General features: G+C 40.3%; 1 protein-coding gene across 1 annotated transcript in view; it reads left to right on the plus strand.

The window, feature by feature from the left end:
• The first annotated feature begins 9,461 nt into the window (after positions 1–9,461).
• The window catches only part of PAK5 (p21 (RAC1) activated kinase 5), a 325,437-nt gene continuing 309,144 nt past the window's right edge, over positions 9,462–25,754 (plus strand). Inside the window, exon 1 of the mRNA XM_064275780.1 lies at positions 9,462–9,567. The gene's annotated coding sequence lies outside the window, so the exon portion shown is untranslated. The remainder of the gene's footprint in view (positions 9,568–25,754) is intronic.

Consider the following 25,754-nt stretch of genomic DNA (forward strand, 5'->3'; position numbering starts at 1 on the left):
TGGCGCTTTGAATTCTGTTAAGGCTTGCTTAATGGCCTAATACGTGGCCTATTCTGGTGAATGTTTCATGTCCATTGGAAAACAAAGAATTCTTGGCTGCTGATGGGTACAGTGTTCTGTATATGTCTATGAGGTCAAGTTGGTTGATTGTGGCATTTAGATCTTCCATGTCTTTATTGAGCTTCTTTCTGGATGTTCTGTCCTCACCAAAAGTGGTGTGTTGAAGTCTCCTACTATAATTGTGGAGCTGTCTATCTCTCTTTTCAATGCTGTTAGAGTTTGTTTTATGTACTTTGGAGCACTGTCATTGAGCGTGTAAATATTTATTATGGTTATATCTTCCTGGTATATTGACCCTTTAATCATTATACAGTGTCCTTCCTTATCCTTTGTGGTAGATTAACTTTAAAGTCATTTTGTCAGAAATTAACATTGCCACTCGTGCTCTTTTTTTTATTGTTGTTTGCTTGATAATTTTTTTTTCCATCCTTTGAGTTTTAGTTTGTTTCTTTAAAAGTCTAAAGAGTGTTTTTTGTAGGCAGCATATAGATGGATCTTTTTTTTTTTTAAATCCATTTTGCCACTCTCTGTCTCTTTGTTGGTGTACTTAGTCCATTTTTACTTTCAGTGTAATTATTGATAGGTATGAGTTTAGTGGTGTCATTTTGATGTGTGTGTTGTTGACAATTTTTGTTTTTCACTTAATTTTCTGTGCTGAATAGGTTTTCTTTATATATTGTCTTTTCCATTTTTGTTGTTTTTTTACTTGCTGAGTCTTTATGTTTTTCTTATTTTTTATTTTAATGTGTAGGATTGTTAGTTTCCTTTGTGCTTTCCTTACTATTTACCCCTATTTTTCTAAGTTTAAAACAAACTTTTATTTCTTTATATCACTTTGACCTCCTCTCCATATGAAAGATCTATGAGTAAATTTTTTAGTCCCTCTTTTTTGATTTAGTGTTGTCATCTTTTACATGATAATGTCTGTTTCCCTGTTTTGAGCATTTTTGTTTTGATTTATTTTTGTGATTTCCGTCTTTGGTTTGATATCTGGTTACTCTGTCCTGTGTTCAAGTTTTGGGTTGTTATCTGATATTATTGACTTTCTAACCGGAGGACTCCCTTTAGTATTTCTTGTAATTTTGGTTTTGTTTTTGCAAATTCCCTAAACTACTTTTTATCTGGAAATGTCCTAATTTCACCATCATAGTTGAGCGATAGTTTTGCTGGATATATAATTCTTGGCTGGCAATTTTTTTCCTTCAAGGCTGTATATATGTCATCCTATTGCCATCTTGCCTGCATGGTTTCTTTATGTAGTCTGAGCTTTGTCTTATTGACTCTCCTATCTAGGTGGCTTCTTGTGTATCCCTAGCCACTCTTAAAATTCTCTCTATCTTTGGTTTTGGCAAGTTTGATTATAATATGTCTTGGTGACTTTCTTTTGGAATTTACCTTGTGTGGGGTTCAATGAGCATCTTGGATAGATATCTTCTCATTTTTCGTGTTACCAGGGAAGTTTTTTGCCAACAAATCTTCAAGAATTCTCTCTGCATTTTCTGGTATCCTCCACTGTTCTGGCACTCCAATCACTCGTAAGTTATTTCTCTTGATCTAGTCCCACATAATTCTTCAGGTTTCTTCATTTTTAAAAATTCTTTTATCTGATTTTTCCTCAAATATGTCAGAGTCAAGTACTTTATCTTCAGTCTCACTAATTCTGATTTCTACTTCCTTCATTCCGCTCCTCTGACTTTCTATTGAGTTGTTTAATTCTGTAATTTTATTGTTAATCTTCTGAATTTCTGTTTGCTGTCTCTCTATGGATTCTTGCTGCCTATTAAATTTGTCATTATGTTCTTGCCTAATCTTCTTAAGTTTCTCTAATGCTGTGTTTGTGTGTTCCTTGGCTTGTTCTGTATTTTGTCTGATCTCCTTCCTGATTTCCTGAAGAATTCTGTATATTAATCTTTTGTATTCCACCTCTGGTAGTTCCAGGAAGTTTTCTTCATCCAGAAGATTTCTTGATTCTTTGTTTTGGGAGCTTGCTCAAGCCATCATGGTCTGCCTCTTTATGTGATTCAATATTGACTGTTTTCTCCAAGCCTTCAATAAGTTATTGTATTTATTTATTTTATGTTTGCTTACTGTGTCCTAGCTTTGTGTTTTGTTTTGTTTTGATATGCCCAAATAGGCTGCTCAAGTGAGCTAGTTTGATTATTGGTGTCTTTGAAGCTCTAATGTCCTGTCACCTGGTGATTAGAGCTGTTACTAGCTATATGAGCCCAGGAGCCTGTTTACTTTTCTTGTATGGATTCAGCTCAGGTGTCCAAGTAGTCAGTCACCAAGTGCGTGGTACAGGTTCTCACCTACAGTCTTAGATGAGCAGGGGTGATTGGTGTAGGCACAGGTATCTGGGTACAGTAGGGGGTCATGCACTGAGCAAGGCAGTGGACTGACAACTGCCCCTGAGTGTCTGTGAGGAAAGCGTGTCCCTGCTCCCTAGAGTGCCTAGGTGGGAGAACTTTGCAGCCAGACTATGGGCACCCAATGCCATTGGCTGTAAGGACTAGTAAGCATCACTTATTCTTGGACCCCTATCATGAATGGCTAGGTGTTGTGGGTGGAGCCACTAGTCCTCAGGTTCCTGTTGTGGGTAGGTGAGGACCCTGCATAATAGGCAGAGTGGTATCAAATGTCGTGAACATGCCTCACCACCCTATAGCTAAAACAGTTGAAGTTAGACTTCAGGTATATACACTGTTGTACTATGTTAATGAGGACCTGCGCTGTTGAAATGGACCCACACAGTTCTAGGTAGGGTTGAAAGGCATTCAAAATCTGTGGACCACTTATGCCTGTGCCTAGGTAAAGGAGCTATTTCTACCCTGAGTTCACTGCCTAGGGGAGCTGGCAGATTATTTTTTTCCCCCTGTTTGTTAGTTTGTTCCTTTTCCAAGGCTGGAAGGATGGCTCAGGGTGCATGGCAAATCTTACTTCAGCTCAGGGAAAGCACCTATCACTGAAGCTGGCTCAAGACCCAGTGTAGAGCAAGGAGGGGTCAGTTAAATGAGAGAGTTTTTTCCAAAGGGGTGTTTTTTTGGTCTGGAGAGTAGATTAGATGCAAGTACTTATGCTGAGAGCACCTCTCTTTGCTGACCCTGGAGGCATGAGTGAACCCTCCGCTGCCTCATCTCTCCCAATGTGGAAAACACATCCCGAGCACCACTGTTTGTCTCACCACGCTCGCACCATGCCAGTGGATCTGGCCTGTGGGGGGCCGGTTCCTGCCAGGTCAGGTCTGGCAACTCCTTGCTGCTTCTGAACTGTCTCTCCCTTCCCCTAGTGCTCAGTCTGATGCCTCAACTTTGCCTTTGATGTTTAGGACTCCTAGATTGTCATATGTAATCGATTCACTCGTTTTTTTGGGTCTTTGTTGTAAGAGGGCCTCCTGGAAGCATCTGGCTACTCCACCATCTTGGCCCTGCTTACTCTCCGCTTTCTTGATAAAGTCTTTTGATGCACATAAGTTTTTAATTTTGATGAAGTCTATTTTTTCCTTTATTGCTCATACTTTTGATGTCATATATAAGAATCCATTGTCAAAAACAAAGTCTTGAAATTTATCTTTATGTTTTATTTTCAGAGTTCTATGATGTTAGTTCTTATAATTAGGTCATTGAGCCATTTTGAGTTAATTTTGGTATATGATAAGCTATATGGGTCAAATTTTACTCTTTTGCATGTGGAGATCCAGTTGTCCCAGCACCATTTGTTGAAGAGACTGTTCTTTCACCATTGAATGAAATTAGCATCCTTGTCTAAAATCAATTTTCCATAGATGCATTAGAATTAGAATTTTCAATTTAATTCCACTGGTGTGTATGTCTAGCCTTATACCAGTACCACATTGTTTTGATTACAATAGCTTTATAGAACATTTTGAAATTGTGAAGTGTGGGTCCTCTTACATTGTTCTTCTTTGTCAAAACTGTTTTGGCTATCAGGGTCTCTTGCAATTCTATATGAATTTGAGGATCGACTTTCCTATTTCTAGAAAAAAAGCTGTTGGAATTTTGACAGGGATTGTGTCAAATCTGAAGAGTACTTTGGTTAAGTCTTCCAATCTATGAACATAAGATATCTTTCAATTTACTTAGGTCTTCTTTTTCTTTCAGTAATATTTTATAATATTCAGTGTATAAATCTTTCACGTCCATGAGTAATTTATGCCTCTACAAAAAAAAAAAAAAAAATTATGCCTAGCTATTTTATTCTTTTAGATGCTGTTTTAGATGGGATTATTTTCTTAATTTCCTTTTCAGCTTGTTCATTGCTGCTGTGCAGAAACACAACTGATTTTTCCATGTTGATATTTACTCTGGAACTTTTCTGAATTCATTTATTAGCTCTAGTAAGTTTCTTATAGATTCTTTGGGATTTTCCATATATAAGATCATAACATCTGCAAATAGAGTACTTTTACTTTGTTCTATTAATGTGGTGTGTTACATCAACTGATTTTCTTATATTGAACCTCTTTTGCATTTTGGGGATAAATCCCACTTGGAAATGATGTATAATCCTTTTAATAAGCTGTTGTATTTGGTTTACTAGTATTTTGTTAAGGATTTTTTCCATCTATATTCATGAGTGATATTGATATGTCATTTTTTCATTGTTGTTCCTTGCGATATCTTTATCTGGCTTTGGTATCAGGGTAATTCTGGCCTCATAGAATGAGTTATGAAGTGTTCCTTCTGCTTCTATTTTTTGGAAGAATTTGAGAAGAGTTGGTACTAATCATTCTTCAAAAGTTTGGTATAATTCACCAGTAAAGCCACCTGCTCCTGGACTAGTCTTATTTCTTAAACTTATTTCTAATGTGGCTTTTATCTTTCGAATGGTTTGATAACTTAGTTTTTTTCTTGAACTCTCACAATTTCTCTTTCATTTTGGTCTTACTGTTTTTTTAAATCCTTGTATTTCTTTTGTGGTATTTGTATTTTTAATTAGTTTATATTACGTTTAATTTCTTTGAAACTATGGGTAAATATTTGTCTAAACTCTCCTTTAGATGTTGTCATGCACTGAATCACGTCCCCCCCCAAAATGTGTGTGTCAACTTGGTTAGGCCATGATTCCCAGTATTCTGTGGTGGTCCTCCATTTTGTGATTGTAATTTTATGTTAAGAGGATTAGGGTGGGATTGTAGCACCCTTACCAGGTCACATCCCTGATCCAATGTAAAGGGAGTTTTCCTGGGGTGTGGCCTGCACCACCTTTCATCTCTCAAGAAGAAAAGGAAGCAAGCAGAGAGTTGGTGACCTCATACCACCAAGAAAGCAGTGCTGGGAGCAGAGCGCGTCTTTTGGACCTGAACTTCCTGCACTCAGATGCTCCCAGACCAAGGGAAGACTGATGACAAGGACCTTCCTCCAGAGCCCACCAAGAGAGAAAGCCTATGTCTGGAGCCAGTGCCCTGAATTCAGATTTCTAGCCCTCTGGACTGTGAAAGAATAAACTTCTTCTGTTAAAGCCGTCCATTTGCAGTATTTTTGTTATAGCAGCACTAGATGACCAAGACAGATGTATATCCTATAAGCTTTTTGTTTATGTTAGTTGAAATCTTCTTTTCCAACTCCTGTTCTTCTTCTAACCCAATAATCTAGCAAATGCCCAGTTCTTTTCTGGAATCCATGCTGGTTCCATTATTATTGTGACTGACCTTTGAAGGATGCCAGCTATTTGCTTCTGCTGCAAAAGACCTCTTTAAAGTGTTGAAAAGCAAAGATGTCACCTTGAAGACTCAGGTGCACCTGATCCAAGCCATGGTGTTTTCAATCACCTCATATGCATGCAAAAGTTGGACAAGGAATAAGGCAAATTGAGGAAGAATTGATGCCTTCGAATTGTAGTGTTGGCAAAGAATATTGAATATACCATGAACCGCAAAAGGATTGAACAAATCTGTCTTGGAAGAAATACAACCAGAATGCTCCTTGGAAGCAAGGATGGTGAGACTTATGTCTCACATACTTTGGACATGTTATCAGGAGAGATCAGTCCCTGGAGAAGGACGTCATGCTTGGTAGAGTAGAGGGCCAACGAAAAAGAGAAAAACCCTCAAGATGGATTGACACAGTGGCTACATCAACGGGCTTAAGCATAACAATGATTGTGAGGATGGCGCAGGACTGGGCAGTGTTTTGCTCAGTTGTACATAGGGTCGCTATGAATTGGAACTGACTAGATTGCACCTAACAGTACAACAACAAGCTATCTGCTGATTAACAGCATGGGGGAGAGTAAATAGTAGGGAGAGTAAGCTGAACCTTGATTCCAATGTGTTGTCTTAAACATCTTCCTCAATTCATCTACTAAGTTTACTACCGCTGAGGTACATTTTTCTACAGGTTTTTTATAAGATTGGTTGAGGTCAGTTTTTCATGAAATATTGACCAATGGGTAGGTCTGTTTTATTGAAAAACATGTTCTTCTAGGTCAATCTAATATTTAATATCCCAAAGCTTTCAGATTTTAACTATAGATTTTAATAGCAGAGAAAAGACTTCTTGAATAGCAGAAAATGAATATATGCCTGCTCAATAGATTATAATTCTTCACATAAGAAAAAAAAATGTATATACCTAGACACCTAAATAATCAGATAAAATACTTCCAACTTCTGATTACAGGTTATTGCCCAACCTTTAAATCCCTGAGCTGGCTAGAAAAGCTATTACTTATTTAAAAATTTACACTTTTTGAAATTTTCTGGCAAATCAGTTGAGTCCCACTGCCTCAGCTTCAGGGAGCTGCCTCATCTGAAGTTCAAGCCCCTTCCAGGGGCAGCCCACACTCAATGATTCACAAGGCGATACAAAGATCAGACCATCTCAGCCCAACTTGGGGGAACTCTGAGGGCCACTCTCACTCCAGAACTCCCTGTGAGGTTGGCCAAGCCTGTCATCGGCCTGTGTCACAGCTTGACTTCTCCCTGTGCCCACTCTTGCTTCCACCATCTCTCAGCCATAGGTGTTGGGCCCAAGGGCACTCCTTAATCAACAGCCTGCATGCTAAACTCTGTCTCAGAGCCAGCATCATGCGGAAGCCAGCCTGCAAAAGTGAGGAAAGTAAGAAAGGACGCTCACTAATTTCTCCGGTTCACACAGCGAGTTGAAAAGACAGAATCACAAGTTAGAGTTCCTAAATTTTCTGCCCTACTTAGATACTTTGCTGTATGACTTCTCTAAGTTCCACTTATTTATCAAGAAAAGACATTATATAAAAAGAAATCTCTTGGCACTTAATGCAATAAAGTATTTACAGAAATATTATTAGTATTAATTTATAATTTTTACCTGGCAAACTTTCAAAATGAATTTGAGGCAGCTAACAATAATCATCATAGTATTTAGCTAGTAGAAATAACCACATGAACACAAGCGTTATACATAATAGGAGAGATATTTTAAATGATCAAAGCACTGTATTTCAAAGCATAATTTTAATTGATACCACCAAGCCAACAAATAAATAACTCTGTGAATATGTTTTCTTTTGCATCTGTGCTCACTCACATACAAAAAAATCAAAATAGAAAATATTTATGCAAATAATGGTGCAGGTGGCAGTGGGGGTGGTAGGTGGGTAGTTAGGGCTATGTGTGCAGCTTAGAGAATTAAAGAGATGGGTTTGGAGACTCCTATTCCTCTGATTGGTACACCATGAGTGTACGATATGCCATGATATATTTCCCCACCATACACAGGAGTACTGAGGAAGAAAAGTCATCAACCATTTAGCCCACGATTCCTGTTCTGATACAGAAGCTGCTGCATGAGGGTTTTAAGTGAACGGAAGACAAACAAGGGGAAATGATAACTATTCCACCACTAACGAGAAAACAGTCTATGGTTATTGAGTATACTGATAGATACAAACCCTCATTTTGTAATCTGCTATCTATTCAGTTATGGGCTCCCATGATACCATATGCACTAGCTCATAAGAGTATTGTTGAGGCAGCTGAGGACAGAAGAGGGTATGACTTGTTTACTCTTAGTATTTGTTCTCCAAGGTTGAAAATTCATGCCTGGCTTCCTCATGTCTTTCTCTCACTGTCGTGTGGGCAGGGAATATTCTTGACGATGCTGGAGCCTCTGGGAGCTGGGAGGGGAATGGGTAACTGGAGGATTTAAGTAGAACCACGAGATACGTTAGAAGCTTTAGCCCAAACATCACTCAAGAGAAAAGCCTGTCATCTCTCGGCGCAAAAATTGCCCTCCTTTTATCAGAATCTGTCAGTTCTTTTTAGCCAGGTAAAAACCGAAAAAAAAAAAAAAAACCTACTGCCACTGAGTCAATTCTGACTCATTGCTACCTTATACGACAGAGTAGAACTGACCCGTAGGATTTCCAAGGAGCAGCTGGTGGATTTGAACTGCCGACTTTTGGGGTAGCAGCTGTAGTCCTTAACCACTGCATCACCAGGGCTTCCCAGCCCTATCATTACATGTACAATAAATTGACACTTTGAAGCCCAGACTGGGGAACAAGCAAGGCACACTGGTTCACACTTAGTGGAGCAGTTCAGTGGTGGCTAACCAGCAAAGTTGGCAGCAAGAGGCCCAGACCTCACTTTCTAAACCAGATAGTAGCCAGTTAGGGCTGGGACATCAGAGCTCGGTATTAGAGGGCACAGCAACCCCAGGTGCTACTACATTTGTGGAGTTACCAAGTCATCTGTAGGTAGAAGGGGTCTATGTGGGGCCAGAGACCATTTCTGGGACAGCTGATTGAGGGACAGCCACTCAGAAGCCACCCATGAGGAGTTGTCCAGGTCGTTTCTACTCAGTGTGGAGGATCAGCACCACTTGGAAGCTTCTTTGACATGTGGGATCTCAGGCGCCTCTCCAGAACCGAATCAGAATCTACATTTCACTCACCGGCACAGTAAAGTTTGAGAAGTGCCGGTCCAGGTGGTCCCCACGGCTAGCAGCTGATCAGCCTTTCGGCTCCGCCCTTCCTCCCCCCCTCCCCCTTGCTGGCTTTTTAAGCGAAGCTCAGCCCGGCCTTGTCCTGCACGCGCAACAGTTCGGCAAACCCGGAGGGTGTGGGGAGGGCGCGCACGAGCTGCCCCCGCGGAGAGGCCAGAGGGAAAAGCGTGACCGGCTAAGGGCTGCGTGCCCCGCGCTCTGCTGTAGGGCGAGCCGACACTCCCCCGACCCACCCCTTCTCCACGGCCTGCGCCGCTCCAGCTCGCCTCCCCGGCTGTCACGAAAACCCGGAGTCGTGGCGCGTGCTCCTGCCACGTCCTCCTAGGGGCGAAGCCCGGCAGCCGGACATGCTCAGTAGCGGGAGGAGCTTTGGGTGGAGAGTAGAAAGCTGTGGCTCTACCTCCCACCCCCTCCCTCTGGCCCCCGCCCCCCTTGCCCCTGCTCAGCTTGTAGTAGTTCCCCAGCGTGCGCCCGGGGAGACCGGGAACATGGCGCTCGGAGCGATGTAGCGGCTGAGGAGAAGAAAGGGATGAGCCACCTCGCTTCGTTGACAGCCAGCCACCAGGTAGGCAGGCGCGCCTGGCGGGGTTGCCTGGGTGGACATCCGCACGGGGAGGGGCGCTTGTGGGGATGCGCGCGGCTGGGACCCGGGGCATCTTGCTTTGCCGGGAGAGGATGCGAAGAGGACATCAGTGACAGCGCGCGATTGTGCATCTCCTAGGAGATGCCCAAGGCTGGGGACCGGCTGCTTAGAGGGAAGGGATCCAAGGACTATCCCCCCACCCCCCATGCGCTACCATTCAGCTTGGGATCCCTATGGGTCAAATAAAGGGTAGTTCCTTTCTGTTGGGCGAGAGGGCGTGGGGAAGAAACCTAGATAGCAGCCCGGGGAGCGCGCTGGTACCCCGGACCTCTAGCAAGCCCAGCACCGGTTCTTTTGTGTATACAGCCGCGCACGCCCGGGGGTGCCACGATGCCTGTTTCTCCCGAGTAGTGTTGGACATATTGCCAGGGCAGGATTCCGGTATGATTTTTGTCTCTTGGCAGGTGTGGACTGGAAGAACCAATAGCTGAGCCTTTATAGGGCTGTGTTTTCCTTTGTTACTTGCCTCGGTATGTGTGTGTGCGCGTGGTGGGTTGTAATGGAGAGAACCAACTTCTGCTTGTGGGCACGGGTGTGGGCAGAGTGTGGAAGAGGATCTCGGTTCCAAACTCTTGTCAAAATTGTGAGCGGTTTTGGCTTCCTGGAGGGTAAACTTGAAAAGTCCAGGGACCATCAGTGCCCAGTTTGGGTTTGGAGGACAAGCCTGATCACCTCTCTTGAAACGTGTTTAGCTGGAGCTTTAAACATAGGACATGAGTTAATGCCTCAACATTACATATCAGTAAAGGACATTGAAAGTATTGGTGCTATCTTTTTTTTTTTTTTTTTATGATGGACGTTTCAAGGCCAGGGCAATAAAGAGAAAGAGAAGTTGGCATAAAGCCAGAGAGAAGTGTCATTGTTAATAGTTGATGACAGCTTGCAAGACTGAATACAGTTTGGGGGGGTGGGGAATCAGGAAACCTGGCATTCAGCTAAGATGCTACCAGGAAATAGTCGTAGGGTCCTAGGGAACTTAGAGAACCTCTCTGCACCTTCTTTTCTCTTCTCTGTTTTGGTGGCATGAGGGTACACCCTCTTTCCTGAGTCTAGAAGGACAAGATGCTCTTTAAAGGCTCCTTCTAAATTAGAATTCTATGAAACCAGTCCCTAACTACAACCTTACATTTGCATATCCCATTCAGGGAATTGACATGATCCTGTAAGTTCTCTCCTACATTTGTATGTATTCAACATTTTAATTTTTTTCTTTATGATATAAAGGATGGACATCTGTGAATATGAAGTTTAGAGACACTTCTACACTGACACTATTCATTTTTCTGGTCTCCTTAGGTGGCAAAAATGAGCCAGTATCATCAAAATAAAATGGGAAATGCTTGAGAAAAATGCATTTAAGTAAATCCTTGACTTGGAATACGTATGTACCAAGCAGAAGCATTGCTAATGGAAGCAATAGAAGTTGATGGCAAGTTCATTGATACCATTGGTCTTAGAATAAAATTTTTGTGTTCCTCTGTGAATGGATAGAGATTGATTGATTGATTGCAACTCATTACTTTGGTGATGAGTGTGAATTTTCATTGCACGCATTGAAAACACCAACACTACTGGTACTAGAAATGGGTGTTCTAGGATATGGTATCATCTCGATGAGACAAAGCTGAGTTTGAACTCTAGCTCCTCCACACTTATCTCTGTGATCTTGGGTAAGCTATTTAGCTTTCGCAAGCCTCAGTTCCCTCATCTGTAAAACAAACCTGGAAGTAGGAAGAGTAATACCTAAATAGGTAAGTGTGAAGATTACTTATAGTATTAACCGCCAGGGAAATAGTGATGACCATTATAAGGGGAAGGGAAATGGATGTTTATTGAACCTATACTATGTGCCACATATTATGTTAAACCCGAAAAACCCAAACCCATTGCTGTCGAGTTGATTCCAACTCATAGTGACCCTATGGGGCAGAGTAGAACTGCCGACCTTTTGGTTAGCAGCCAAACGCTGACCCGTTGTGACACCAGGGCTCCCATATTATGCTAGTCAGGTTCAAACATGTGATTGCATTTAATCTTCCCAAAATCCCTATGAACCATTTTAATGACAATGTTAATATTATGTCAGCCTAAAAGAAGAAGGTAAAGTAAAGTAGATAAGGTCAAAAAAGACCTTAAAAATAATTTAATACAACTAACCTGTTTGAGGGTTTATGTACCCTTCCGTGGTGAAGGGAAGAACAGAGCTTAGAGGTACCTCACTTACACAGATTCACTTATCTGGAAACCCAGACAATCCAGGATTCAGATCTTATCTATAATGTACTGTCCCAAACTGATTTCTTGATATGGTTTTCCTCCCTTTTGCTACCCCACCAACACAATGCAAAACAAATGAGCAAAAATCCAAAGAAAACAACCAAAATGACAACAGCAACAAAAATATCCCAAACTTAACACCTTTCTAGTTTTTCTTATCCTTGTAAATGGCACTATCGTCCATGGAGTTGCTTCAGCCAGAAGCCCGAGGATCATCTTTGACACCTCCATTCCCTTTATTTCACATCCAAAACCATCACACAGTCTTATAAATTTTGTTTTCTAAATATATCTCAATGGAGCCTCCATTCCATCTCTACCACCAACACCATCAAACTCCAAGTCATCATCTCTCACTTGGGCTACTAATATAACTTCCTAAGAAGACCTCCTGGTTTCTTGATCCTTCTAGTTTCTCATCCACAAAAGGCAGTATCATGTGAATTCCCTGCATACAACACATCCATACAGCTGGGACGGATTACAGAGACTCCTGAAGTCTTGGGTACGGGGCCAGCCTCATCTTCAACATGTCTTCCTCCCAATGCCATCGCACTGACCTGCAATCTGTTTCTTAAACATTCCAATTATTTCCTCCTATTCTTTGCCGTTATTCTTTGCCAGTCAAAGTTCTGCTTATCCTTTGCACTTCTTTGACCTAGCCTTCCCACTAATCCAACTCTCTCATCACCCCTTTCTTTTCTTCCATAGCACTTACCTCAATTTCAACTACCAATCTATTTGTTTGGTTATACTTTTAATGTCTGTAAGCTTTGTGATGGCCATTTGTTTTGTGTCTTGCATGCAGTAGATGCTCATTAAATGTTTGATGAATGAGTGAAGGAATGAATTCCCTCATAATGTTTTTCTGTGCCAGTTTAAAGGTCTGATTTTTCAAAAACTAACTTGTATAAAAGAGCAATTTAGAATCTCACTCTGACTTCAAAAGAAGAGTGTTCTTGGCTTTAACAAATGCATCTTCTAGGAATTGGTTTTAAGCTAGCAGTTAAGAATTGAATCAAAATATTTTCTGGCAACTGAGGATTTTGTAAAATACATCAGTCAGTTGACAGATACTCAACAAATATTCATTGGACTTGTGTATTTGATTTGCCATGCTAGGACCCAGGAAGACAGTGATAAAAAGACTCTTAGCCTTCTAAAGATTAATAAAAATAATAATAATATTTATTGTTTCTCTTATGTGCCAGGTCCTCTACAGTCCCTATCCCTAAGACTCACTATAATCCTCTAATCCTTCCCAATAACATAGAAACACAGCAAATATTTGAAGAATTAATAATTAATTGGGATTGTTATCCTGTTTGTAAATCTAGGAAACTTACACTTACCTGGGGAAAAAGGAATCTACCCATATATGGAAGAGCTTGTAATGACATTCTGAATATATCTGGGTGGGTGGACCTATTTAATTTTGAAAGTCATCGTGGCCATTTTCTCTAGGGTTAAATTAAGAGACATATTGCTCTTTCTATAGTAACAAGTTTCCAGTGTGTTTGTCTTCCACTGTTATCAGAATTCATAATCACCAACTCGATTGTTTTATTTGTTCTGTTTAACTCAAAGGGAAGATAACTTAATGTCTCTCTCACTTAGAGCCCATTTGGGTGGCTTCGAATAGCAAGACTGAGTGCCCAAGGACAGTGGATTTGGTTCAACCTGTGTTGACACAAGGTGACATTTTGGATTTCTAGGGTGGCCTTAATTTCATGTCATTTTATTTTTCTCATTAAAGGTGATTTGTTAAATAAATAATAAAATATCATTTAATGCATATGATTTAATAAAGCTTTTCATGTAAGTACCAGCAGAAATCAGACATTGTGTCTTTTTTTTTTTTTTGAATGATGGCTATCTAGTGGGTCAGCTAAAACCTAAAGGAACAAATAAGAGATTTCAGTAAGGTGTTTGGTTATAAGATATATTTTCAAAAATCAGTGGCTACCCAAAAGGCCAGTATTTACCAAATGTAAAATACAATGGAAAATGATTCTATTCATGAATTCACAAAAATACAAATTACCTAAGAAAAATAGGAAATGTACATGAAATACTTGGGAGTAATGAAGATATGCAAGGACCTATTTGGAAAGCTATACATTTTCACTTAGACACAAATGAAAGATATGCCTTACTTATTCTTGGGTAGAAAGATGGATATTAAGAAATGGTTATTTTTCTCAGATCAATTATATAGTTTTATTGCATTGTGATTTGGGGGAGCTTGACAAAATGGTTCCAACAAACATCCATCTGGAAGAATAACTATATGAGAATAGCCCACATTTTTTTGGCAAAAGAATAGCTGTGTGTTGGAGGTGGTGGTAGTGGTAGTGGTAGTGGTGGAGGTGGTAGGAGTGATGGTGGTGGTAAAGGTGATGGTGAAGATGAAGGTAAAGATGTTGGTTAATAGGAAAGTGCTGGCGGTGGTTGTTATTGGTGGAGGTGGTAGAGGCGGTGATGGGGAGGTGGTGGAGGTGGTGAAGGTGGTCGGTGGTGGTAGAGGTGGTGGAGGTGGTAGAAGTGATCGTTGTTGGTGGTGGCGGTGGAGATTGTGGTAAAGGTGGTGGTTGCTAGGGAAGTGGTGGAGGCGATAGAGGTGGTTGTTGGTGGTAGAATTGGTGTGGGATGGTGGTGGAGATGGAAGTGGTGTGGAGATGGCGGAGAGGTGGAGGTGGTGGGAGTTATGGAGGGGGTAGAGGTGGTGATTTGCCCAACCAGAAATAAAAACAAATCTAATTATTGAACTATAGGCGTGATAGCCATGTAATACTGGTGAAAGAATCGGTAGATATTTCAATGGAGTAAAATGCCTGGAAACAGGCCCAGGTGGCTTTTGTAAATAGAAACGTGATGGAGAAAGCATTATGAAACAGTGCAGATTACGTAACAAAAGTAGTTGATGTAATTGGCTGAGTATGTGGAAAACATTCAATTTAGAGCCTTGACTCACATGACTCACTAAACTAGATTCCAAAGAAATGGAAAAGCTTACATACAAATTGAAAAAGAAAAAAAAGGCTAGATGAAAATATTTGATTTTATGGGAAGGACTTTCTAAGTATAAAATCAAAGGAAAGAATCACAAAGTAAAAGATAGATTTGAGTATATTTTAAATTATCCTATGTGAATGATATATATTTTAAAGCAGAAAATCATTGTGGAGAAAAATATTGACAGCAATCATGTCAGACAGTTAATATAATAACAACATCTGGAGAATTCTTGCAAATAAGTAAGTATCCCAATAGAATTGTCCCAGTATTTGAATAAACAATTCCAAAGGAAGAAATAAAAAGGCCGATTCACATATTTAATAAATATTTGCTCTTACTATTAGAGAAGTGTACATTGAAACAAAACCGAGGTGCCATATTTCATGTATTAAATGAGCAAAAATATATGTATATGCAAACACAAACACCCAGGACTGGCAGGGTTACAATAAGAAGGTCATTATCATTCACAACTGGTAGGAGGCTTACAGGATGCAACCTTCCTGGAGAACAGTTTGAAAATATTTATCAAAAGCTTTTAGAAGTTCAAATTGTTTGACACAGCTATTTCTCTCAAGTCTTTGCTAAGGAAGTGAATTCAGGCAAAACTTTATATAGAGGATTGCTTGTTATAATATATTGTATAATATGAAAATTAAAAAAATATATACCTAAAAATAGGGACCAGTTAAAGATGTTTTAAGGTCCTCAAACGATAGACTGTCATGTAGTTATTAGAAGTGATAGTTTTGAAGATTATGTAATGACATGGAACAGTGCTTGCCAAAATTTTAAGTGGGAATAATCAAAATATAGTACTGCATATATTGTATCATACCAATGATATATGTTTTGTGAAATGTAGACATCATATGGACATATAAAAAAGCTGAGAAGAAAACCGTAAAAAGGTTACACAGTAATTACCTTTGGGTAGTAGGAAGATTGATGCTTTTTCTTTCTTATATCTTTCCAGATTTTTCAAAATTTAGTTAATAATCACATTGTTTTATGAGTCAGAAAAAAAGCACTGTTTTACAAAGATGGAGGCCATACACATTTTGGTCATAACTGTTCATTTATGCAACAAACATTCATTGATTATCTGCTGTGCCAGGGGCTCTGCCAAGTGTATCAGCAATGGCTCTTAGTTTGCATACAAATAAAGGAAAGAAACTCTGCCGAACTTGGGCACAACAAATTTACCTGAAGGGTATCAGATAGCTAAAGGAATTGCTAGGGTGTGGGGGCGGGAGGGGGGGAACAAACAAATAAATAAGTGATAAAACCAGGCTCGGAAGCAGACAAGAAGCTAGCCAGCTCAGAGTCCAGATACCAGGCATTAGAGCAATAGGCTCCGTCCAAGCACAGCTTGCTGGGTGTTGTGCTTGGGTCTTACCCCCCACACTAGCCCACACAGCATCAGGGAGGGAAGGGCCCCTTGATTAGTAAGCCCACCATCTGTTTTTCAATGAAAGAAATAAAAAAGATGGAATGGATGTTTAATAACCAAAAGCAAACCAAACCAATACAGAAAAGACAGACAGAAATGGCCCATTACCCCAGATCTTGAAGGCAAAGAGGTTGAATACCAGTCATCCCTCCCTCCATCCCCTAGGGATCCTCCACTGTCATGTGGAATTCTGACCAACACAAGCACACAATGGGTACAATGTTCCCTTTGATGTACATGATAAAAAATGTACAATGGAAGTGTCCCAAACGGGAGATACTTCTTTCTACTGCAGTCAGCAGTGACATGTCATGAGCAGTGTGGCTTTTTCAACTTGATCCTCATGTACAGGCAGGATTTGTGAAGGTGAGGAAGAGAGGAGTGAAAAGATAATCTGAACAGAAGCATTTAGCAGAACCAAGAGGTATAGCGTGAAAGTAGGTTGGCCACCAGCACAATTCTGTGCTGCTCTTTTTCTGAATGATCTTATATTTGGCAAGTGATGGAGTATGATGGAGTCCCTGGGTGGCTCAATCAGTTAAGCACTTGGCTAACTGCAAGGTTGGAGGTTTGAGTCCACCCGTAAGCACCTCAGAAGAGAGGCCTGACGATCTACTTCTGAAAAATCAACCATTGAAAACCCTATGGGGCATCTGTGATGAAAGACTTATAAATGGGGGGGGAAGGCGGGGGGGGAGTTAATTAACTGTTCTTCAATTGTAGTGAAAACATGTCAGAGAAAATAGCCTTGAATTACCAAGAGGGACCTTTCCTGACCCTGCATGTTAGAGCACCCTGCTCCTCCCTTTGCACCCTCTAAGCACCCATACCACGTGCGCTTCTGCACCAAAGAGCCCGTGGGCCATCGAGCCCTTGACCCCCTTTGGACCTTGCTTTGGGTACCTGGGACCTTGGGATTCCCTGCTCAAAAGGCTCCTGGGTCCCCAGGGGTACTGAGGGAAGACTATTAATGAGAGTTGTAGATGGAACTTGGACACGTGGACTTTGTAGTCCACGCCCAGGGGCTCGAGAACAGGGTGGACAGAGAAGGAGCTGGGCTGGGCCTGGGGGCTGGCTCACTCTGCTTTGCCGTGGTCTGGAATTCAAGTATTCTAAATTTAAACCTGGCTTCTAGGATGTTACGCAGGCACATTTGTCAGGCTAGATAGAACACGTTTAATAGTTTTAAACTTGATTAATATTTTAAAATATTTAGATATATAGTATCGGGGACTCCAGTTGTACTCTTGCCCTCGACCTTCTCAGATGTTAGGAGCAGCCCTACTCAGGTCTGTTTCTGAAAGGTAACACTCAATTGTTCACACACACACACACATACACACGCACACACATGCACACAATTAGCTATCCATGCAACAGCAATATAGATTGTGAGAAAAGTGTATTACACTTCTGTGATTATAGCTAGCAGTTACTGAGCATGATGTGTTAATCCAAGTAATTTACCTGTGTGTCTTAATTAATCTTCAAAAGAGCACTATAAAATAGGACACTCGAGGCACAATATCACACAGCTAGATGAGGTAGAAAATGGGAGTCAAAGCCTGGGTCATCTGAATTGAAAGTTCATAAACATTGTGGTGTACAGCAACTCTGTGCATAAGAAGAGAATTTTTGTTTGGAGTCCTTGAACCTTCAATAATTTAAAAATCACTGGATTAATCAAACCACTTTGATTCTCCAATCCGCTCAAATCCTCTGATTCAGCGTTTCTGTTCATGCACATTTCCTCTTGAAAAGGCAAGAAGATGCATTGGCTGCCTTGCTGGGTTAGGTACCACGATTAACCGATGACTAACTGAAAGACCAAAAATTAGCATTTCTTGCTTATACAAGAAGCAAATTTAACTTATTTAAACCAGATATCAGCTATGGGGTTCCCTGTTCCAGTTTTCAATAGAATTGCCATTTGTGTCATTGGTGATACAGGTAAATTGTCAATGAGAGGTGCCTTGGTTTCTTGTATAAGGTGCTGGCTCATATTTCTACTCACTATTACTTCACTGTCCAGCTGAATCTAGAAGACTTTTTTCCAAACCTTATGTGTTCCACCACCCTTTTAATAGCAATGTAGAAAATGACAGAGAGAGACAGAGACAGAGAGAAAAGGAACTCACACTCATACTTGGGTTCCAAATATAAGATCTATGAGAGAGCCAAAACTTGTTTCACTTTTCAATTAAAACTCAAGGTCTATATACTTTTTATTTAGGAAATCTTTAGCTATTTTCTTTCTTTTTTTGGCCTAATTAGTGTTTTTCCCTCCCCTCCCTCATAACCGTCAAAGATTGTTTCTTTCTGTGTATGATCCTTTTCATGAGTTTTTATAGTAGTGATTTCACATAGGAAACCCTGGTGGCGTAGTTTGTAGCTGCTAACCAAAGAGGTCAGCCGTTCGAATCCACCAGGCATTCATTGGAAACTCTGTGGAGCAGTTCTCTGTCCTACAGGGTCGCTATGAGTTGGAATCGACTCAACGGCAATGGGTTTTTTGGTTTGGATTTCATACAATGTTTGTCCTTTTGTAATTGACTGATTTCACTCAGTATAATGCCCTCCAGATTCATCCATGTTGTGAGATATTTTGCAGGGTCATCATTTTCTTTACCTTTTCATGGTAGTCCATTGTGTGTATGAACCATAGTTTGTTTATTCATTCATCTGTTGATAGGCATTTTGGTTGTTTCCATCTTTTTGCTATTGTGAATAATGCTGCAGTGAACATGGGTGTGCATATGTCTATTTGTCTGATGGCTCTTATTTCTCTAGTATATATTCCCAGAAGTGGAATTTCTGGATCCTATGGTATTTCTATTTCTAGTTTTTAAGGAAATGCCATATCATTTTCTAAAATGGTTGTACCATTTTGTATTCCCACCAGCAGTGCATAAGAGTTCCAATCTCCCCGAAGCCTCTCCAGCATTTATTTACTGTTTATTATTATTATTATTATTATTTGTGCCAGTAGTGTTAGGGTAAGATGGTATCTCATTGTAGTTTTGACTTCCATTTCTCTAATGGCTAGTGATCTCCAGCATTTCCTCATATGCCTGTTAGCCACTTGAATGTCTTCTTTAGTGAACTGTCTGTTCATAGCCTTTGCCTGTTTTTTGATTGGATTATTTGTCTTTTTGTTGTAGAAGTGTTGAATTTTTCTATAGATTTTAGAGATTAGACCTTTGTCATAGCCAAAATTTTTTCCCCAGTCTGTAGGTTCTCTTTTTCCTCCTTTGGCAAAGTCTTTTGATGAGCATAAGTGTTTAATTTTTAGAAGATCCCAGTTATCTAGCTTATCTTCTGGTTCGTATCTTGTTTATGACGTGTAGTAGGGCCTCTAGCACTGACTCTATTTTTTCTTCTATGATCGTTAGCATTTTTGGTTTTATATTTAGGTCTTTGATCCATTTTGAATTGGTTTTTGTGTATGTTTAGTTATTTTCTGGATGCACTTGATTTTTTGCTTATATGAATGCTCATTTGAGTCATACAGATGGGTATTGGTGTAAGAGTCTGATTTTCTAGCTAGTTTTTCTTAACTGTCAAGGGAGTTGCCACCTGCCTAATCTTTTAGCTCCAATGTAATTTACTGACCCAGGACGAGAATTTCCTGCAAGTAATGGGTAGAAAACTTATAGTTCATTTGTATAAAAGAAAAATTCTTCTCCAAAGTAGGAACAGTTGTTATGTGGGTATGATTTAACCTCTCAAAATAAAAATACTCATGGAGGAGAGTTAAAGGGGAGAAAAAAAGACTTTAGAGAAAATGAACTTAGAGCTTTCCTCATCCATGTGGTCTTTAGGACAATATTCTTTCTTCTTTAGGTTTTAGAGGCATGGAAATAAATGATAAAAGGAATTTTCCAATAATATTTGAATAACATCTATTCATGATTTCAGTTAAATAGAAGGGTTTACTTGTTTTACCCTTTATAAGAGTTTTTAAGACAATATCTACCTTCAAGTTGTATCCTATCTTCTTGCTACTCCAAGTACAGTCCACTCTCCCTCACAGCCAGCCAGTCACTAAATCTCATCAACTTAAACTTTTTTTGCATATGCCTCTCTCTTTCCCTACTGCCATGCCCCTTGTTGTTGTTGTTAGGTGCTCTCAAGTTGGTTCCGACTCATAGAGACCCTGTGTAGAACGGAATGAAACACTGCCCTACGCCATCCTCTCAATCATTGTTATGCTTGAGCCCATTGTTGCAGCCATGGTGTCAGTCCATCTTGTTGAAGATCTTCCTCTTTTTTGCTGATCCTCTACTTTACCAAGCATGATGTCCTTCTCCAGGGCTGATCCCTTCTGATAACATGTCCAAAGTATGTGAGACTTAGTCTCACCATCCTTGTTCTAGGGAGCATTCTGGTTGGACTTCTTTCAAGGCAGATTTTCTTTTGGAAGTCCATGATATATTCAATATTCTTCTCCAGCACCATAATTCAAAGGCATCAATTCTTCTTTGGTCTTCCTTATGCATTGTCCAGCTTTCATACGCATATGAGGCAATTGAAAACACCATGGCTTGGGTCAGGTGCACCTTAGTCTTCAAGATGACATCTTTGCTTCTCAAAACTTTCACGAGGTCTTTTGCAGCATATTTGCCCTATGCATTGTGTCTTTTGATTTCTTGAATGGTACTTCCATGGGTGTTGATTATGGATGCAAGTAAAATGAAATCCTTGACAACTTCCATCTTTTCTCCATTTAATCATAATGTTCCTTATTGGTCCAGTTGTGAGGGTTTTTGTTTTCTTTATGTTGAGGTATAATCCATACTGAAGGCTGCTGTCTTTGATCTTCATCAGTAAGTGCTTCAAGTCCTCTTCACTTTCAACAAGCAAGTTTGTGTCATCTGCATAACGCAGGTTGTTTATGTGTCTTCTTCCAATCTTGATGCCCTGTTCTTCTTCACAGAGTCCAGCTTCTCAGATTATTTGCTCAGCATACAGATTGAATAGGTATGGTGAAAGGATACAACCCTGATGCATTCCTTTCCTGACTTGTCACACCCCTTAGCAACTCCCAGTTAGATCAATGTGTCAGCCTCCTAGCCATTCCTCCTGTCTTCACGCCCACCCCAAAGTGGACATTTGATTATCACCTCTTCATTGAAATCTTCCTATCCATCTGGCCTCTTCTCCTGCAAATAAGGTTCTTCCACATGGCTGTGGGTTACCCTTCCCAAAACCTTCCCTACATTGCTTTGTAGGTGTTTTTTTTCTTACTTGTCACCCCTCTTGCACTAGACTAGAGACTCTTCTAAAGCAGATATCTTGTTTCTTCATCTTTGAATCTCTAACAGTATGCAGACACACATCAGGTGTTTAATAAATGTTTGTGACTGAATGGATGTTACCCAAGCTAAAAAAATATGGGTATACTTGCAAAAGAGTAATGCCAAGATTTAAAATTCTGGAGTGGAAACTAGAAATTCTATAAGCTTGACACTAAGTTTTCTATCTTCTATAAATGAAACACAGGCGGATGAAAAGATTAATATCCCCAACCTTTTTCTGATTGGAGAGAAACAAAAACTCCAGTATTGGGTATGGAGATAAGGAGATTCTAAACATGCTGAAAAGTGAGAAGGTGATGAGACAAATGGTAAGTTATGAGCCAGCTCTCCACCAAGACAGTAAATCGATGGAGCTTCTTGAAAAGCACTGAGAATAATTATTTGATTACTAGATGCACCTGACACGTTCTGCTGTGTTGTCCCAAACGTGGTATGAATATGCCTGATTGGTGATGTGACCCCTGCTGGAACATCAGTTGATTTCTATACTAAAAGCTGGGTTTTATTCAGTTCTGCCCAAGTATTTAGCATCACTGTTTCTATAGTTATGAAACCCATTGCCATCCAAAACCGATTCATAGCAGACCCTTTAGGACAGAATAAAACCACCTCATTGGGTTTCCAAGGCTGAAACCTTTACAGAAGCAGACCGTCACATCTTTCTCCCACGGAGCAGCTAGTGGGTTTGAACCACTAACCTTTCTCTTAGCAGCTGAGTGCTTAATCACTGCACCACCAGGGCTCCCTTTTCTACAGTTACAGATGCACTGTAAAGTGAAAAAAAAAATTAGGAAGATTTGGAACGGAAATGAATCAAAGTAAGTGATTCAAGCAAGGAATTCCCCAATGTGAGTTCAGGGGACTCTTTGGGCTTCTGGTCAGATATATTTGCGACAGGATTCCCAAAGACAGAAGATTCTAGCGTGGTATCCAGAAGGGATATGAGCAGGTTGACAGCAATTGAGGGCATTAGTGGTTCAGTGGTAGAAGTCTTGCCTTCCATGTGGGAGACCCAGGTTCAATTCCTAGCCAGTGCACTTCCTGCACAGTGACCATCCATCCCTCAGTGGAGGCTTGCGTGTTTCTATGATGCTTAACAGGTTTCAGCAGAGCATCCAGACTAAGACGGACTAGGGCGAAAGGCCTAACAAACTGCTTCTGTAAAGTTTACAGTCAAGAAAACCCTGTGGAGCAACTCTACTCTATAACGCATGGGGTCGCCATGAGTCATAATCAACTCAATGGCAACAAAGTATTTTGTTAGATACTAAACATTTGGTGATCCTGTTTTAGAGCAGAGTTTCTATTCTTGTGGCCTAAATTTGTTGTTTCACACGCCGGAGTGTGAAAAACCAAAAAAAAAACAAACCCGTTGTGGTCGAGTCGATTCCGACTCATAGCAACCCTATACGACAGAGTAGAACTGCCCCATGCGGTTTCCAAGGAGCACCTGGTGGATTCGAACTGCCGACCTTTAAAAGGTTGGCAGACGTAGCTCTTAACCACTATGCTGCCACGGTTTCCAGGAGTGTGAAATGTACTCTTAAATCCAGATTTCTCACTTCTCTTTAAAAAAAAACAAATTCATACACACAGAAAAGTACAATTTGGCAACACTGACCATGTTTCCTCATGGCATTCATCCACCGTAGCTGAGTGATGGAGTACCACTTGCCTCCCACATCCAAAAAACACCAAACCAAATCCGTTGATGTTGAGTTGATTCCGATTCCTAGCGACCCTATAGGACTGCCCTGCAGGGTTTCCAAGGAGCAACTGGTGGATTCAAACTGTCTACCTTTTGATTAGCAAATGGAACTCTCAACCACTGCTCCCCCAGGAACCATTTACATTACCCTCTTTGTCCCTGAAGGTTTTTGAATTTGTTAGTTTTGGATTAGAGGAAGGATTGCTGTATGTTTTTGGATTATTTTATCCCTATATAATGTGCCTTCTTAATCTTATTTCTTGAAAATACGGGCCAATTTATTTAAAAACTTAAATATAAGACAAGCTGCATTTTAGAAAGATGCATTTTATAATCCTCTCCTAGAAAAAAAAATCAAGAATAAGGCCTCCTGTGTGGTATAAGTTTTATTTAAAAGGATCGAGTTTTGGGCTAGTTGGTGGAAATATTTGTATAGCTAGGCCACAGTAACTAACTTTTTCAATATTTTTTTCAACACTGGATGATTATAAAAAATTTCCACTTGTATTCTATATGAATTAAACTAAAATGGAGTGGGGGGAATCATATAGTCTTGAGCTTGCTGGAGTTAAGGATTATCAAAACTCAAAAGGATGTTTTTATTTCATATGATAGTTTCATCTGGAAAATGTAAAATATTCAGTATGTAAATATTCCCACAGTATTGAAGCAGAACCTTGTAAATGATATGCATTCTATAGAATGGCTGGAAGAATCTCAAAATCAACATTAGTATTACCCAGGGAGACTAAGAATAATGATATCACCGTACCTTTCTAAAGAATAATGAAAAACAAATGGGATAAAAAATTCCAGAGCTGTCCCTGAAATTTTTATTTACTTGGGATAGAAGAGTGAGAGAAGACTTTAGACAGTATTTTCCCATTTATTTTCAGACCTAATTTTATTTTAAACACAGAGCACAGCCCACCCATTGAAGAAGGTTTTCTTTTCTACATGGGCCAAGGTCTGCAATTACTATAGATCTCACTGTAAAACAGAAGAATACAAAAACAAAAATGAACTTCTGTTCTAAGTTAATCACATAACTAATAGGATTAAAATAAACAAAGATAACTACATCTGTCTATTAGGATGGCAACTGCTTACTTCTTTTTCTTTTGACCAGGCTAGATAAACTATAGGGAACAGCTATTACAATAACCATTCCTGAATGGTTACTCAGTGTCATTCATTCAACAGATATTCACTGAGCACCTACTATGTTCTATTTAGGTTGGCACTTAGGCATGTGGGGGCACAACAGTGAACATAGCAGATAAAAATACTCCTATGGAGGGAGGGAGCCTTGGTGGCACAGTGGTTAAGAGCTCGACTGCTAACCAAAAAAAGGTCAGCTGTTTGAATCCACCAGCTACTCCTTGGAAACCCTATGAAGCAGTTCTATTCTGTCCTGTAGGGTCGCTGTGAGTCGAAATAGACTCAATGGCAACAGGTTTGATTTGATCTGATGGAGGGAGAGACAGTAAACTATAAGCATAATAAGTAAATGTATGATTTTCAGAAGAAGAAGATGTCACCTTGAAGACTAAGGTGCACCTGACCCAAGCCATGGTATTTTCAATTGCATCACATACATGTGAGAGCTGAACAATGAATAAGGAAGACCAAAGAAGAATTGATGCCTTTGAATTGTGGTGTTGGCGAAGAATATTGAATATACCATGGACTGCCAAAAGAATGAACAAATCTGTCTTGGAAGAAGAAAAAACGGAATGCTCCTTAGAAGTAAGGACGATGAGGCTGAGTCTTACACACTTTGGACATGTCGTCAAGAGGGATCAGTCCCTGGAGAAGAACATCATGCTTGGCAAAGTACAGTGTCAGTGGAAAAGAGGAAGACCCTCAACGAGGTGGATTGACACAGTGGCTACAACAATGGGCTCAAGGATTAACAACGATTGTAGAGATGGCGCAGGACTGGACAGCATTTCATTCTGTCATGCGTAGGGTCGCTATGAGTCAGAGCCAACTTGATGGCACCTAACAACAACAACGTGAATGTCAGAAGATGATATGTGCTTTGAAAACAGACTGGGATGAAGGGGATCAGGATTGCTGGGATGGATGGTCAGGGTAGGCCTCATTAAGAAGGTAACATTTGAAGGAGGTGAGAGAAGCATTCATATAGGTAACTACTGGAGGGCATCCCAGACAGAGAGAATGGCCTAAGCAAAGGCTCCGAGGTAGAGAATGCCTGGTTTTTTTTAACAAGTGCAAGGAGGCCAGTGTGGCTGGAACAATGTGAATAAGGAGAGCAGAAGGAAATGAGGTCAGGGACCTGAGGGGTCAAATGTCGAGCCTCGGAGGCCAA

The sequence above is a fragment of the Loxodonta africana genome, chromosome 24 (genome assembly GCF_030014295.1).
Source record: "Loxodonta africana isolate mLoxAfr1 chromosome 24, mLoxAfr1.hap2, whole genome shotgun sequence".
NCBI lineage: Eukaryota > Metazoa > Chordata > Mammalia > Proboscidea > Elephantidae > Loxodonta > Loxodonta africana.